This window comes from Cryptomeria japonica, chromosome 6 (assembly GCF_030272615.1).
Source record: "Cryptomeria japonica chromosome 6, Sugi_1.0, whole genome shotgun sequence".
NCBI lineage: Eukaryota > Viridiplantae > Streptophyta > Pinopsida > Cupressales > Cupressaceae > Cryptomeria > Cryptomeria japonica.
In genome coordinates, this window is record NC_081410.1 from 419,927,128 (window position 1) to 419,943,558 (window position 16,431).

Below are 16,431 nucleotides of genomic sequence, written 5' to 3' on the forward strand. Positions count from 1 at the left end.
GTGCATCTAGTGACATTGTGATCCGAAATGTTGATGCTATAAAAGTTACACAATCAAATCCAAAAGAAACTTAATGATATTAGCATACTATTTATTTGAGGATCATATTTAATGTAAGCACTCTTCAATAACATTTATAGACTTTAACTTATAGGTTTTGTTCTTATAATATAAAACAAGGGGTAATTTATAAAGTTTATACTTATAAATAAATTATATATTTATTAATTAATTGAATAACCAAAAGATCACACGGTGAAAAGTTGTGACCTATTTATGGATTCTTCTATTTTTTAAAATATAGACAATCATAAAACATATTTTATATTGTGAATATGTAGTATATACATTAATATGTGTGAACAAGACTACACGATAGGTATATTGATGCATTGTATATGCATGTGAGACATCATGGAAGGAAGTGGAGGAGGAGATACTATAATATTGAAGCTCTTGATAGGTTTGTTTTAATGTATAAATTGTATAATGTATTGTTTATTTATAATTTATAATTTTATTTTTTTCCTTCATTCTATATTTAATGATTAATTGCTTTTAGATCTTATTTTATAACATAATATGTGCTAATTATTATAAAAAATTAAATCTCTATATACATATGAAGTGGACTAAAATATACATGATGCGATTATTAAAGTGGACATGCACATGTGAGTGTCATTGCCTGGAATTAACTACCTTTCGCAGTGATTGCAAGCACTGAGTAAAACAGCAGGAGAAAATTTTGGAACATTGGAAATCTTGTCTTGAAGGCCAGAGTTTCCTCTTCATGGCACATTATTTGACTTGAACAAATTTCCTATTGCAACCAGCAAAATCCCTAAAAAGATAAGATTTATCAGTCCATTTTTTAACTGATTTTTTTAATGTCTGTAGGCATTGAAATTGGGAATAGAGTAAACAATGGTGGAGGTTGTTGGATGGGAGTAGCATGAAACTATGATGAGGTTGTTGGCATTATCCCAATAGTTAATCTTATTAGTTCTTGTGCAATTTCATATCTTATAATTTGTAGTTTTCTAACCCAAACAGTTTTCATTTGCACGCATAATCCCGGCCTGTGCCAAAATGGGATATTTGGAACAGGGTATGGTCATCCATCAATACATAATGGAAGGGAAATTACAGTTGAAAATGCTCTGGTAGACATGCTTGCAACATGTTGAAGCATAGACAAGGCACGTGAACTGTTTGACAATATGCCTCAAAGAAATGTGGTTTCGTCGAATGCTATGATTGCGGGATATTAACAAAATGGGTTTATTGAAAAGGTTTTACAAACTTCCAACTAAATGCAATTGGCAGGTGTAAAGCTAGACTCTACAAGCTTTGCCAGCATCCTCCTAGCCTGTACCAAATGGGAGCTTTGGAACAGGGTATGGACATCCATCAAAGCTTAAAGGGTTGAGGAATTATATCAGATGATATAGCTGCAACTGCCCTGGTAGAAAATGTATGCAAAATGTGGAAGCATAGACAGAGCACGTAATCTGTTTGACAAAATGCCTCTAAGAATTGTTTACAGAATGCCATGATTGTAGGTTATGCAAAATGAGAAAGTATAGACAAGGCACCTGAACTGTTTGACAGAATGCTCCAAAGTGTACTGTTCTAGTAGAACGCCCTGATCGTGGAAATTTAACAAAATGGGTTTCTTGAAAATGCTTTATAGACTTCCAACCAAATGCAAGTGGCAGGTGTAAAGCTAGACTCTACAACCTTTGCCTGCATCCTCCTAGCCCGTGCCAAATGGGAGTGCTTTGGAACAGGGTATGGATATCCATCAGATGTTGTAGCTGCAACTGCCCTTGTAGACATGTATGCAAAATTTGGAAGCATAGATAAGGCATGCGAGCTTTTTGACAGAATGCCTCTAAGAATTGTTTAGAGGCTGCAATGATTATAGGATGCGTGAAATGTGGAAACATAGCCAGGGTACCTGAACTGTTTGACAGAATGCCTCAAAGCGCACTGTTCTAGTGGAATGCCTTGGATTGCGGTGGGTTTGTTGAAAAGGCCTTAGAAGCTTCCAATCAAATGCAATTGGCAGGTATAAAGCCAGACTCTACAAACTTTTCCAGCATCCTTGCAGCCTATGCCAAATGGGAGCTTCGGAACAGGTATGGACATCCATCAAAGCATAAAGGATAAAAGAATTTTGACAGAGGTGGTTGCAACAACTGTGCTAGACATTTATGCAAAGGTGGTTGCATATTTTAAAACCCACATATTCAATTTCTAATTTTCTGAAGTCATTTTCATATCATATTCAACTGTATAGTTCCTTTGTTTGAATTAACTGTTAGAATAAGACACCATGAACCAATTCAAATAAGACATGGACATGTAGTTGATTTACTCACCAACTAGAAGCATTTAGTCATACATGATAATGTCTAAAAGGTGCATGGCTATTTTCCTAGTTATTTGGAACAACATCAAATGAATATAATCACCCCTCTACCTATTATGTAGAATATAATGAATAGACAACCTTTTAACGTTGGTTATCATTATTTTGATATGAGAACTCTCTTCTATTTTAGTTGCAGTCCCTTGTGTCTATTTGACTGTATTTGGACAACCCATTATATTATGATGATTTTCATTTAGCTAACATTTTGATTACAAATGTGATTAACCTTGAATCTAATGTGGTTTTTGAAGTACCTTTGAATGTTGAAGATTATCTCCTTATGTGGTTTTTGAAGTGCCTTTGAATGTTGAAGATTGTCTCCTTATGTAGGTAGTAAGGGCTTAAAGATGGGACAACTCTCTTTGATTGCCAAATTCCTCTAATGACACCATTTCTTCAATGACACTTTGACCATAGCAGCTCAACTAATAGTCTTTTAGTAGTGTTAAGACATGATTATTATTCTAATTCTAAATTAATTGTAGAATGAGACATAATAGTGCTCATGACTAGAAGAAAGGTTAATTTGAAACTAGTAAACTAATATTATATGAATATGCATTATGTGTCTGACTTTTGAAGTTACTAAATTATGATGATCTATGTCCAGGTTAAAGATTTTTCAATATGGTGGTTGTGGTAATATGCCATTCTATGTTTGTGAATTCATGAGTCTCAGAATCTTTATGCATGAATTTGATTTATTGTAGTACAATACGCATGTGATTGGGTGATAAGGAAATCTCTATGACTAAATTGTTGATCATCTTTCAGATCTCAATGAAATTGTATAATTATCATTTAAAAAAAGAATAGTTCCATGATCATTCATACAAAAAAATAAATAAAAAAATTTATGACTAAATTGTTGATCATCTTTCAGATCTCAATGAAATTGTATAATTATCATTTAAAAAAAGAATAATTCCATGATCATTCATTAAAAAACATAAAAAATAAAAAATAAATAAAAATAATAAAAAATAAATAAAAATTAAAAATAAATAATATTTTAATGAATAAAAATTTCAAATGATCATCATCCAAGTAGAGATGGGTTGTTATATATCTCAATTACAAGTTGAATTACATGCTAGTGATGGTAGATGATGCCTTATTTACGTGTAAGATTGTTGTGTGTCAGGTTGCTTGCATGTGTCAGCAGTCTAATATGCTCGATGAATATGTGATTTGTGGGTGTATGTTGCATGTAGAAATAAGGTAGTGTGTGCAGACTGAGAAAAACCAGTTGTAGAAATTGTTATGTTAGGTGTGGACTGGAGAAACAGGTTTAAGCAGTCGTAGGACTGCCTGCAGCAAGTTATACCTTAATTTTATGAAGGCTACGTGTAGTTTTTTCAGCAACACAACGTTCCTTTGACTACAAGTTTGTGGTGTTAAAGTTTGGATCAGATTTGATATGTGAGTAGTTTTAATTTATTTCTATTATTTGGTTCACAACTAATCTATATGACTATGAACTCTATGTGCAGGTTGCTGCTTATATGAAGAGAACACAACTTAATTCATGAATTATTTGCAGGACTGCAAATGAAGGAGATTAATGTCTTATGGCTTGTACTTTCGATTTCTGTAATTGCATATTAGAGTCGAACTCTTTCATAATATATATCTCATGGTATAGGCATGTCAATGAATAGACATGCCTCTACGTATGTGGAGACATGTCGATGAATAGACATGTCTCCACGTACTCTTCATTGAGATGCCTCTCAGCATACCGATTCATATAACCGATTTGCAAGACAATGATTCTCATAATCGTTGGTTATTATTGCTATCAGCAGATAACGATTCACATAATCGTTTTGTTAAGGAGATCGACCATAGTTGATATAAACAGCGATAAATGATATCGAACTATTTAATTTGGATAATCGATTTATATTGATCATTCCATTTGATCAATATAATCGAGACTTATGATCATTTAGAATACGGTGCTCATATTCAATTTGGTATAAACAATGTGATTAATATAAATCGATATTATTTATCGATTTAACATGAATTTAATCTCACTGTGAGAAGGGTTATTCCTGGATAACCTTAAAAAATTCACTGAGGCTAGATTGGGTTATGACAGATGGACATATGAACTATTGAAGAACCTAGAAAAAAAGGGAAACAGATGGATGAGAAAATGAAGGAAGATGATAGGAATCAGAAGCAATGGAAGCAGGACATGGAGGAAAAAGTTAAAAAAATGGTAGCTCAGATTGATTATCTGGAAGAAGGGAAAGTGGCGATGAAAAACTTGTTGGGTTTGATCCCGAATATCTTGTCTGTTGTTACAAAGAACCTAGAGGATATCTCGAAGGTCCTCGATAACTCCAGCTCTCCCAAACCGGTGGTGGACCTCGACATGGATGAAGATGCAATCGAGATTGGAAGTGGGGAAGCTACACCTAGTGGAGCTGCAAAGAGATCTAGAGCGAGTGTTAAGAAAGTTGTTGCTGCGTCTGCTAAGGAAATCCCTAATCTTAGGGATAATATCAAAGACCTATATGAGATTAGCAGTAACTTAGCTAATGCTTTGAAAAACATAAATTAGTTCCTTTTGTCTGGTCTGGCTGGTTTATGCTAGTTTTTTGGGGCTTTTGCTGGTTTTTACTAGTAATTTTGTTGGTTTTCCTAATGTTTGTTCCTCCTGGTTTCTTAATGCTTTTATCTTGTAAGGTCATTTTGTAAAGGGTTTTGGGGCCCCTTCAAAACTTGCTTTTACTTTAATCAAAAACATGAATTTAATCTCAATGATTTAATAATTCAATCATAAATTATGTATATATAAATATTCATATATATAATAATAATAATAAGAACACTTATTATTACATATACTAATATGTATATATTATATTGATGATATAATCAACATTACTTATAAATATGATTTTATGAGATTACTCTGACTGAAGCTATAAATCATCAACATGTGGAGTTGAATGAATCGTGGTGTTGTTATAGGCTGGGTACTACCATTAGTAAGCTATCCTCTCAATGCTATGATGCACCGGATCCGTTTTTGCCACAATAAAGGCTCTCACCTACAATTGTGCATTTGTGAAAGAAAGTTTTTCTTCATCACTAATTCTTCTTCGTCTAATTTCCTCTTATTAACCTTTCTTCAGTCGGTCCTTGTGGTCGTCTTGGTCTAGCCTTGGTAAAATTTTTGACAAATTGACTCATTTTCTAAATTTTTGCCCAATTCCTTGAGGGGGCATACTTATATCCTGTCGTTGTTTGGGGCATATTTCTTGATTGTTCTTTGAAACAATGCTCATAATCACATTGTCTCAAAGAGGGGCAAAATGTAGGCATCTAAAAATGGTCAATGCTTGTGGTGTCATACTTTAACATGTTTGTGTGACCTTATTTAGGGTTTCACATCTTATTAACACTTCTTCTATGTTGTGCATTTGATCTTTATCATTTGTCGACATCGTTTCTTTCCTCTGCATTTTTTTTTCTATTTGATTTCAGTTTCTCGTATTTTGAATTAGGTCTTGTCGATATCAATCTTGAATCCTAATTAGTCTACCAATCTCTACAAACTTCATTTGATTTGACTCTGAAAAAAATGTCAAACTAAATGTTGATGCTTTGCAATCATGCACAAGGTTACATCGTCATGAAAAAAATCATAGGAAGTAATCCTTTTCATCAAACCCTCAATTAGCTTCAAAATGTGAACCTCCAAAGTAGATAACCTGATAAATGTAACACTATGCAAACGACCAATAACAAGAAATTGCATTTTCTTTTGAGATAGTAAAAATATCAAACGAATTGATGGGGCTTTGAAAATGAACATGGGAGTACATTAAGATGAGGACAAATGCAAGAAAAAGTTGTTTTGATATAAAAAACACCAGGTATCAAAATATTGACCTCTAAAAATGGCTACTTGGAGGGTTTACAATATGCAGACTCCAAATGTAGTTTTAGAACCCAAAAACTTACCACTTCAAAAACACATAAGATGTGACTATGAGAGGCTAAAAATGGACAAGAACACTCACTTATGACAAATAAACATGATCCCCAAGTGGTTTGGCATGACAATCACATGATTTCAAGATATATACTTTCAAAATGAGCTACTCAAGAAAATTTGCAAGTGTACTTTCTGGGTGCTACAACTAAATTTTCACATCATGGGCATATCAAATTTTGCAAAAAATTGGGGTTCTAACGGTGTCTCTTGCTTGGGGATGTATGCTCCTTGTGACATAGCAAGAATCCAAATCTCTGAGATAGGTAGACCAACTTGACATGAAACAAAAACTGACACCCAAAAGAAAGCTTCAAACATCCTATACTATCAAGCATGGAAAATAAAAGTCTTAGGAATTGTCTATGCACTAGCAATTCCTTCATGAACTAGAATGGTTTGAAAAATCAAACCATAGCCGATGGCCCAAGGCCACCAGAAAAGGAAAGCCTCCATTTTTCTTGGCCATACATTTGAGTTTCATCTTGTAACAATGTAACACATCTAAAAACATTATAATTATTCACCTGGTTACTCATATTTCCATTGACATGATTCACCATTGTATTACAACAAATATATTTAGCATGTTCTTTTTCATTTTGCGTCATGAAATTAGTTTTGAACTGAAAGAATTCAGAATATGGAACATATATTTCACATTCACCACCAAGGGCATGTTCATACTCATCATCATGCACAAAAAAATGACTCTCTAACTAGACAAAGGATTGGAAAAATTCATGATGCTACTTGCCAAAATCTAACTCAGTCCCTAACTGAAAGAAAATATGAAGCTCATCATCCTCTATTAGTTTGTCATCATTTATGGTCATTTATCTTCTCCATGCATATTTTCTATTTTATGAAATTTTTAAAATCATCTTTGGTATTATAAGAGATGCGAAAATACAATAGTGAACCTGAAACTCTATCATCAAAATTAATATCATCAACATCCTATGATCTGAAAAAAGTACACATTTCTGATTTCATATCACAATCTGGAACTACCAAAATAGTTATATATGGTTTTCCTATTTGATTATCAAAACCTTGTGACTTGTTCCATTCTTTTATGAATTAAATATATATATATATATATATATATATATATATATATATATATATATATATATATATATATATATATATATATATATATATATATATATATATATATAAAATTATTCTCGTTTGGCAACATTTACATTGCATTGAATCAACTCCTATCTGGTTCTCTACATAGCATAAGCCTATCATTTTAGAAATGTTCAGATTATTTAGATGTAAGAAATTTAATTTTTATATAGTGGATTACAACAATATGAATAAGCATGCAACTAAATCAGAAGTTATTTTTTAGTTAAGTAGTCACATGCATTTATGGAATCTTTAACCTAAACAATTTTGGACATGTTTGCATTTGACACATGTAGAAGTTACTAGCTTTCTTTAGAGATACAATTTTGATTGTAAAATGGAAATAGTAACAACCTTTTAGTATGCTATACATTTTTGTTGTTGGAAGTATCATCCAATATTTGTAATATTGTTAGCTCTCTCTAGTGGAATGTCTATCTTGGAACACAATCATATTTACTACAAAGTCTTACAACTTATGGCTTAAATTTTGGCAATGATTCACACATGCACATAGGCCCTTTCTACAAAGTATGATGAAGATCATATTGTGAGTAAATATTTAGTGATGCAGTGAAAAAATATCGAGAACTATTCTTCTCATCCATTTGCCACCTTGTACTCTATATTGATTTGAATTTGTGGAATAATTTTAGTTCAAGCTATAACTATCTCTAAATTAGTAATTTAAGAACAATGTATTATGTTTCTTGTCTTGATTTCACATTTTTGAACTTACTTATGATGGAAATAGTATTAAGATTTTATCGTGATTTAATCTACTAGATGGAAATGGAGATGAAAATGCATTATTAAGATAATGTTGCTTGAGGTATCTATTGTACAAGCCTTGTCAAAATATTAATTTTAACTAGAAGGGTATGTAAAGGTTATTTTCGACTTTCAAGTTCAACATTTATACTTGAATGTTGCATGTATTGACCCCTTCACTAAGGAAGTTTAGCTTAGTTGATCTCAAATGAAGGAAACTTAATAAGTGCAGGTTTTCAATTGATCTCTAAGGCTCATTAGCTTGAAATCAAGACACTTCCAATGGTTAATTGAGGATGAATGAGATCTTTGTCCTTTTCAAATATCTATTAGAATGTCGACAATAAATATTTGGTAGAATTTTAGTTTACCAAACTTGACACCAACTAATTTGATGTGTTAAACTTCTATAATGGGATTATTTTTCCATTTACTATAGATGTTGTTCATGAAGGTGTATGATAACCCTCCCTCAAATTGTCTTGTGACATTACTGGATGATCCATGGGTTCAATACTAGACCACCTAGGTTTTTAAGACCAATGTAATATGTAAGTCAATCAAGAAAAAAATTTACTGTGTTTTGTAGTGCCTCTCCTTGACTCATCCTTTCTTTTGTGCTTCGATAGATTATACTGACATAGTTTAGACTATTTTTGTGATGCTTTGACTAGATGTTTATGGATTTACCTATGTTTTTTGATGCTTCTTTATAGATATTAGACATATTATGTTGTGTTTGACATTATGATTTCAGATGGATGATGATATTTCTAGACTATTGTGAGGATGGATTACTCTATGATGATCGTTGTGTGTTCACTTCTATGCGTATATCATGTTTGTTCTATGATGATTTGATGTTATTTTATGATGTACTAACCCCATTCTATGATTATAATTCTATGTGATGCATTGATGCTATATTGGGTGACTGTCTGTGTGAGTAGAGACGATTTCATATCACTCATTGTGAGCATAATATGCCATTGCAATTCTCTATCACTTGTCTGTTCATTATATATTGTATATGTTGTATCGTGGCTTTGTGGATGCAGGATTTGTAGGTACCAGACATCGACTCCACTTGGCTTCATAGGTCTGAGCGTGTCTTATCCCAATGGCAAGTTGATTGCAGTTGACATGATAACCCACCCTATACTCCAGGTTTAAGTTGACCACCCTTGTTAGTTTAGAGTCTTGGTGTGAGTCGTGGTTAGTGTGTAATGCTTTCTTGGATTATTTTATGGTGGCTTGATTTGTGTAGCTTGGTCAATTATTAATTATTTTTATTTTTTTAGGTAAGTGCTATCAAGTATGGGGATAGCGCCCTCTATTAAAATACTAAAAAATTACAACAAGTTTCATCACCCACATATGACAAAAGGCGGGTGGATCGATTCATCCTGACTACCCTAAGACCTGACATTACAATTTGATAACAACACAAAAGTTAGAGACAAAGACAAGAGCAGATGACCCAAATATGACGAACATATACAGAGACAAGGCAGTGACCAAATGTAGGGCAGTTATTCTCCCCGAAGAGCTTGGAGAATCAGAGCTACATATTCTCCAAGGCTGATAACATTTGCAGTAGAGGTAGCAAGGAACCACCATTCATCGGAGTTGGTAATGCGCCTAAAGGGGTCTATGTTCCCATTCAAGACTGCACACCTGAATATCTCCCAAGCATTTTCCATGAAGGTCTTCATTCGCTCCCTTTCCTCAACCTTCTCCAATCTTTTTTGCATTGTGCTGCACTTATCAATGTTCTCAGAATCCAACCCATCCTCCACCTCTTCCTCTTTAGAATTGTTTGCATCCTCACTAGACTTAGAGGGAAAATACTACTCGGGCTGGAAATATGTTTTAAGAATGCTGACCTTTGTGTTTTCATCCAAGCCGAGGATACCATTGGCAACAATATTCCCAATGAACGGCTTCACAAAATCACACATTAGCTCAACAGACCTCTCCCTTGAGTCGATGATGTCAACTAAGGGAAGCACCACTGCTTCATAAATGAGTGCATCGCATCAATGCATGTCGAAATTTAGAGTAATCCCCATCAACCCCTAGATTGCCTCATACACATACTCCTTTGTTACGAATAGGCTTCAGATTTGAGCCTCCACATGCATTTCACAGTTGACATTGCTGATTTCTCCAAAGTGTGCCATTATCCAAGCTTCATCAATACAAGAGGCATCATATTGTGAGACATTTCTTTATAGAACCAGATGTCTTTGGAAGTTTCCCTTTCAAAATCCCCAAAAAACAGAGTTTTGATATTGTTGCCTGATTTGCTCAGAAAAATATAATGCGATTGTGCCGCCACTACTGCAGGAAATCATACTTGAATCTGCTTATTGAGATATAGATTGCAGTGGCATCCAGTCATAGTACCATGTGACTGATAGAGAGTCTAGTCTAGTGCCATCTCAATCCTAGGTACTTGTCTCAGCCGATACTGTCGCATGAAGCATCCATTTTGATGTGATTAATTATGTCGTTGCTTGCAGAGTGTTGGTCAAAGGTAATCTTGTTATCATTACATACCACACCCAAGTTTTGCAAGGTAATCGACCAAGCGATTCCCTTCCCGGTACACATGCTTAATCTTAAAAGTGCCAATCAATTCCAACAGGTGATTTATTCAGGGGAGCCATTTGCATAACTTCCAGCATTGGAACTTTGATTTGGTAATGCCACTTATAATTATTTGGGAATCTCCCTCAATGAGTACCTAGGAGATACCATTTTAAATGCAAAAATTTAATCCAGCCTCTAATGCTTTGATTTCAGCCTCATTGTTAGTAGCCTTGCCTAGTCCACCATATACACCACGAACTATCTTACTAGAATCGTTCCTAATTATGGCTCCAAATCCAACATCTCCCGGGTTACCCTTACTAGCACCATCGAAGTTTAATTTCACCCAATCCCGCAGTGGGGCCATCCATTTGATATCCCTCCTTTTCACTCTGTTATTGTTGTCTATGATTACAGGGTGTTTGAGGAGCCAAATCTTTTCCATGCTATGGTCCCAATCATTATAGGATCTGATTCTCCTTGAGGCAGATTTCCCATTTATCATTTCCTTAATAGCTCTTTTGATGTTCTCAATGCTTTTGTTAACCGAGAGTGTGGTTTCTTTAAAGATCCTCCTATTTTTTTCTTTCCAAATGTGCCAAATAATTAATGAAGGCCCTACCAGCTAGAGGTCGCTCCACCTTGAATTGTAGATCCTTGGCCAAGAAATGAGGAATTCCTTGAGTACTTCACTTCTGACGATTCTAAGATTGGTATTTTCAAAGTACCAATTCTAGCAGGCCTTCGTCATGGGGAAATTGAAGAGTAAATGATTGGCAGGTTATTCATCTTCCTTGCACATAACACACATGTTAGGTCCAGAGATACCAATTGATTTTAATCTTTCCCTAGTGAGGATCCTATTGTGAAGTGCCAGCCATAGAAATGCCCCCGCTTTAGGGAGAAGCATATTGCTCCAACATAGCTTATGTGGCCAGTCCGTGCACATACCCCTTTGTCTTTGTACCTCATACCCCAATTTGACAGAATATTCTCCTGATTTGGCAACACTCCAAAATATCCTATCCTCATCATTAGACAGGGGGATACATCTACTTTTTAGCACATCTTTTAGAGACTCACATCGAATCGGATTGCCAATGGATATCTATTTCCACACCCTCTTCCCATCTAGTTCCTTATTCTACTCGAAATAATCCTCAACAAACACACCATACTTAGACTCGACTAGCTCAATCCAATCCTGAGTAAAACCGTCAGATAGTGCAGGAGCACCATCCCATGAGTCCCTCCAAAATTTTGTAGATTTGCCATTACTAATGTGCCATGAAATGTGATCAGTTATAATGAATATGCAATCCCAAAGAAAGTTCTAGGAGGTGGATCCCTGCTCGATATTTGCCACAGTGAGAATTCGGCAAGGGTTCTCAGAATCCAAATATTTCTTCTTGAATATTTTGCACCATAGTTTATGTGGTTCTGTGTACATCTTCCAAGATAATTTGGCACCCAACGCAATATTCTGAAGTGCCTTTTTCCTAAGTCTAGCTCTGCCATCCTCTTTCAGTAAACACATGGTGTCCCACTTAATCAGTGGTATCTTTTTTTTGTCTTTTGCCCCCTCCCAAACAAATTTTTTGAGTAGGTTGTCAATATTCTTACCAGCAGCATAGGGCATCTTGAAGCACAACATGTAGTAAATGGGAATGGCTGATAAGACAGACTTAACCATTGTCAATCTGCCAGCTTGTGTTAGCCATCTATTCTTCCAAAGCGTTGTCTTGGTTGAACAAGATTTCAAAACATCTTCCCAAATCTGAGTTTTCCTACATCCTTTATCAACTCTAACCCCCAAATATTTGATTGGAAGTTGAGAAATATTTATTCCCAACAGGTTTGAGATCCTTTGTTGATCCTGCATTTTAGTGTTGAAGAAGAATAGTTGCGACTTGTTTTTGTTCATCACCTACCTGGATTTCTCAGAATATACATTCAGTGAGCTCATGATGTTCTTGGCTTCAATCAGCGAGGCCTCCCCAAAGATTATTGTGTCGTCAGCAAATTGGGAATGAGTAATAGTATCCAATTGGTTGTGTACTTTTATCCCTTTCCATTTGCTGTCTGCATGTCTTTTTTCTATCAATTTCCCAATAACTTCAGCCATAATCACAAATAGGACAGGTGATAACGGGTCTCCTTGTCGCAAGCCATTCGTGGCACCGAAGAAGCCACACACATTTCCATTGACTATCATCGAGAAGTTAATGGTGGATATGCAAAATTTGATACATTCGATCCATTTGATAGGAAAACCAAAAATTTTCAATACATGTGTTAAAAAGCCCCATATAACCCGATTGTATGCTTTGGCAACATCTAGTTTAATGACCATACCTTTTTGTTTCTCTTTGTATATTGAGTGGATGACTTCTGAGACCAAAATGATGCTATCGACAATCTCCCATCTGGGGGTGAAGCCATTTTGGTTCTCTAAGATGAGCTTAGGTAATAATTTCTTAAGTCTTTCCGCCATTGCTTTGGAGATAATCTTGTAAATTGTGTTGCACAGTGAGATGGGGCGATAATCCATCATTGATTCACAATCCAGCTTCTTGGGAATCAGTGTTATCAAGGTATGGTTGATTTCTTTGACAAATTTCTATTTTTTCCTAAATTCTTCCACCACCAACCAAATGTCCTGTCCCATGAAATCCCAACATTTCTGAAAGCATTCGGCAGTTATACCATTTGGTCTGGGCGCCTTGTGTGGGAGAAGGGAGAAAGTTGTACTTTTAATTTCTTCCAAGGTATACGGAGCTTATAACATAGCGCAATCTTCATGTTTTATGAGTGTTTCAATAACCTCATCAATTAATGAATATGTCGAATTGGTATCAATGTTTCTGCTCCCCAACAACTTGGTGAAATAATCGATGGCAGCATGTTCAATTTCTTTTTGTAAAGTGCATACATTGCCATTTCCATCCTTGATAGATCCAATTTTATTGTTTAATCTTTTGGCCTTGGATGAGGCATGAAAAAATTTTGTGTTCAAGTCCCCATCTGCAATCCATAAATCCCTAGATTTGTCTTTCCAATACAACTCCTCCCTTTTAAGGATTTCCGAGTACTAATCTTTTAAGAGCTTTTCGACTTCGAACTCTTTATTTGTCATGCCCATTGCCATCACCTGATTACTGATGTCCTCCAATTCTTCCTCAATCCTGGTTTTCTCCGCGAAAACATTTTTAAAGGATAATTTAGTCCATGTTTTGAGCTTATTTTTCAAAAAATGCATGCGTTTAGTGAATCTGAAGCTTGGAGATCCAGAGAAGATATTACTTTCGAGCCACCATTTCCTCAGATTCTTCAACAATTTTGGATCTTGCCACCACATGCTAAGAAATTTGAAATAATTTTTACAAGGATTATCATGAGCAATTGAAAGTAAAATTGGAAAGTGATCTGACCCGGTCTGAGGAATAATGCTAGATACCAAAGAGAGGTTGCCATTCATCCACCATTCGCCAACTAGGAACCGGTCAAGTCTTTCGAAAATCTTTGAGAAATTGAGTCTTGTATTTGTCCAAGTGAATCTCCCATTTTGGGGAATGATATCAATCAATTTGCAATTGAAAATAAAGTCCCGAAAATCCTCCATTACCTTGGTGGGTTTTTTTAGACCACCTGCCTTATCATCTGTTAGAATATTTAATCTTTACTTAGCTTAGGTTTATTTTTATTTAGTTTAGGATATTCCTTTGGAATTCCTACATGTAATTTGTCCTCTAGTACATGTGTGAGGACAAGTCATTTCTTTTATTTTCCTTTATTAAGGAATATTAGATTTCCTCCATAAGAGGATGTGGACACATGGCACACACATTTTATGAATGGTGGCATTCATAGATTTGGGAGTTACTTTGTAACTCCTCTCCTCATCTCTATTTAAGAGATGTCTCCTCTCTCATTTCTTCTTAATGACAATATTGTAAAGAGCTTCTTGCTCTCTCTCTCTCTCTCATTTTTAGGCATTGCCTCATTCATAATATCACAAGGGGTTTTTCTTTGCTTTTCCCCTTTCAAAAGTTCTTGTGCCTCCTTCTTCACATTTGGGTGATGCTCCAAGGTTTTTGCTTTTCTCTTGGTAACAATTACTTCATCATAAACTTTCTTGGATTAATTTTCCTTTCCTTGCTCTTTTATTTCCTTTCATCATCAATATCCAAGATGGCATTTAAATCACCAACAATTATCACCTTATCAGATGCTAACAAATTTATCTGAAGGGAAATCTCATTCCAAACTTTCCGCTTCTCCTCAGTTTTGGTAGGTCCATACACATTAAACATGGGAAATTGAAGATTTGATCTCCTACACTGAATGATACAAGCCATCCAATGATCACATGAGGCAATTGGGATAACATCAATGAGAGATGGATTCCACAGCAAGCCCAGACCACCAGTCGATCCCCTAGCATCTTGGAATATTTCTTTCCATTTATAGTAATATTTCACAAATTCCACTGCCTTCTCGCTATTGATCTTTTGATGAATACTAAGAGGGGGGGGGGGTGAATTAGTATACCAATAAATACTGAACTCAAACTTCTAAATAGTTTAGCAGATAACCGGTATAACCGATTCACTAATAAACTGGTTAAGATAAATGCAAACCAAATAGAAAATAAAGCATTCACCCACAAGAGCACAATCACCATAACATAAGATGTTTGACGTGGAAACCCAAATGGGAAAAACCACGGTGAGCAGAAACTCACAAGTAACTATCTGCATAATAGAAACCAGACCGGTTAAGGTCATACAATGTTCTTCACCAGAACAGATCCTGTTAGGAATCTAGATCTCTGTTAGGAGATAAGTCCTATTAAAGACTACCTTGTGAGAGGATTTCAGATTTACAGTTGTGAACCACCTTGTTAAAGGATTTACAAAGGCTTTGCTAGGCTTACCCGGTTAAGGGTTTCGGACTTGTCGAAGATGTGAGTAATCAACAGTGAGTGATCTAGATACTAGCACAATATGCTTGGTTAGATCCTTGATAGCTCACTGTTAATGCATTTCAACATTACTTTAGTCTTCAATATCTCCACACTTTTACTCTTCACACAGACCTAATCTTCCCTTCTATGATCGCACATACAAACCCTCATCATTATCTAAAACCCTAGACATGATGTCCTTATAAAGGAGTCTAATTTCATGTCGGTCCAATAGGATTAAATTACAAGTTCCTAGGTTCAGTGCATCTAGACACATTTGGTAACATGACACAAAATCACCGCCAAAGTGTCGGTGGATGATAACTCATCATAGAAATACCGGTTGGTAACTCATCATAGAGTAATACCAGTTCATACAATTTACCAATTACCGGTTGTAAAAAATGAAGATTGGAAAAATGTTAACTACCGCTTTGTTCCTTCGTACCGCTTGAGATCCTCGAACTGCTTGAGGTCTTCATACCGCTTGAGGTCTTCAGT

The 16,431-nt window shown here is 35.2% G+C and overlaps 1 long non-coding RNA gene across 2 annotated transcripts; it reads left to right on the forward strand.

Annotated features, from left to right (window-relative positions):
* The first annotated feature begins 655 nt into the window (after positions 1–655).
* Positions 656–2,548, forward strand: LOC131038945 (uncharacterized). Of its 2 annotated transcripts, none has more exons than XR_009104578.2 (2): positions 656–971; positions 1,057–2,548. It is a non-coding gene; the product is annotated as an uncharacterized LOC131038945 (long non-coding RNA). The 2 variants fall into 2 exon arrangements; XR_009104575.2 differs by having other exon boundaries at positions 1,111–2,548.
* Positions 2,549–16,431: the final 13,883 nt, after the last annotated feature.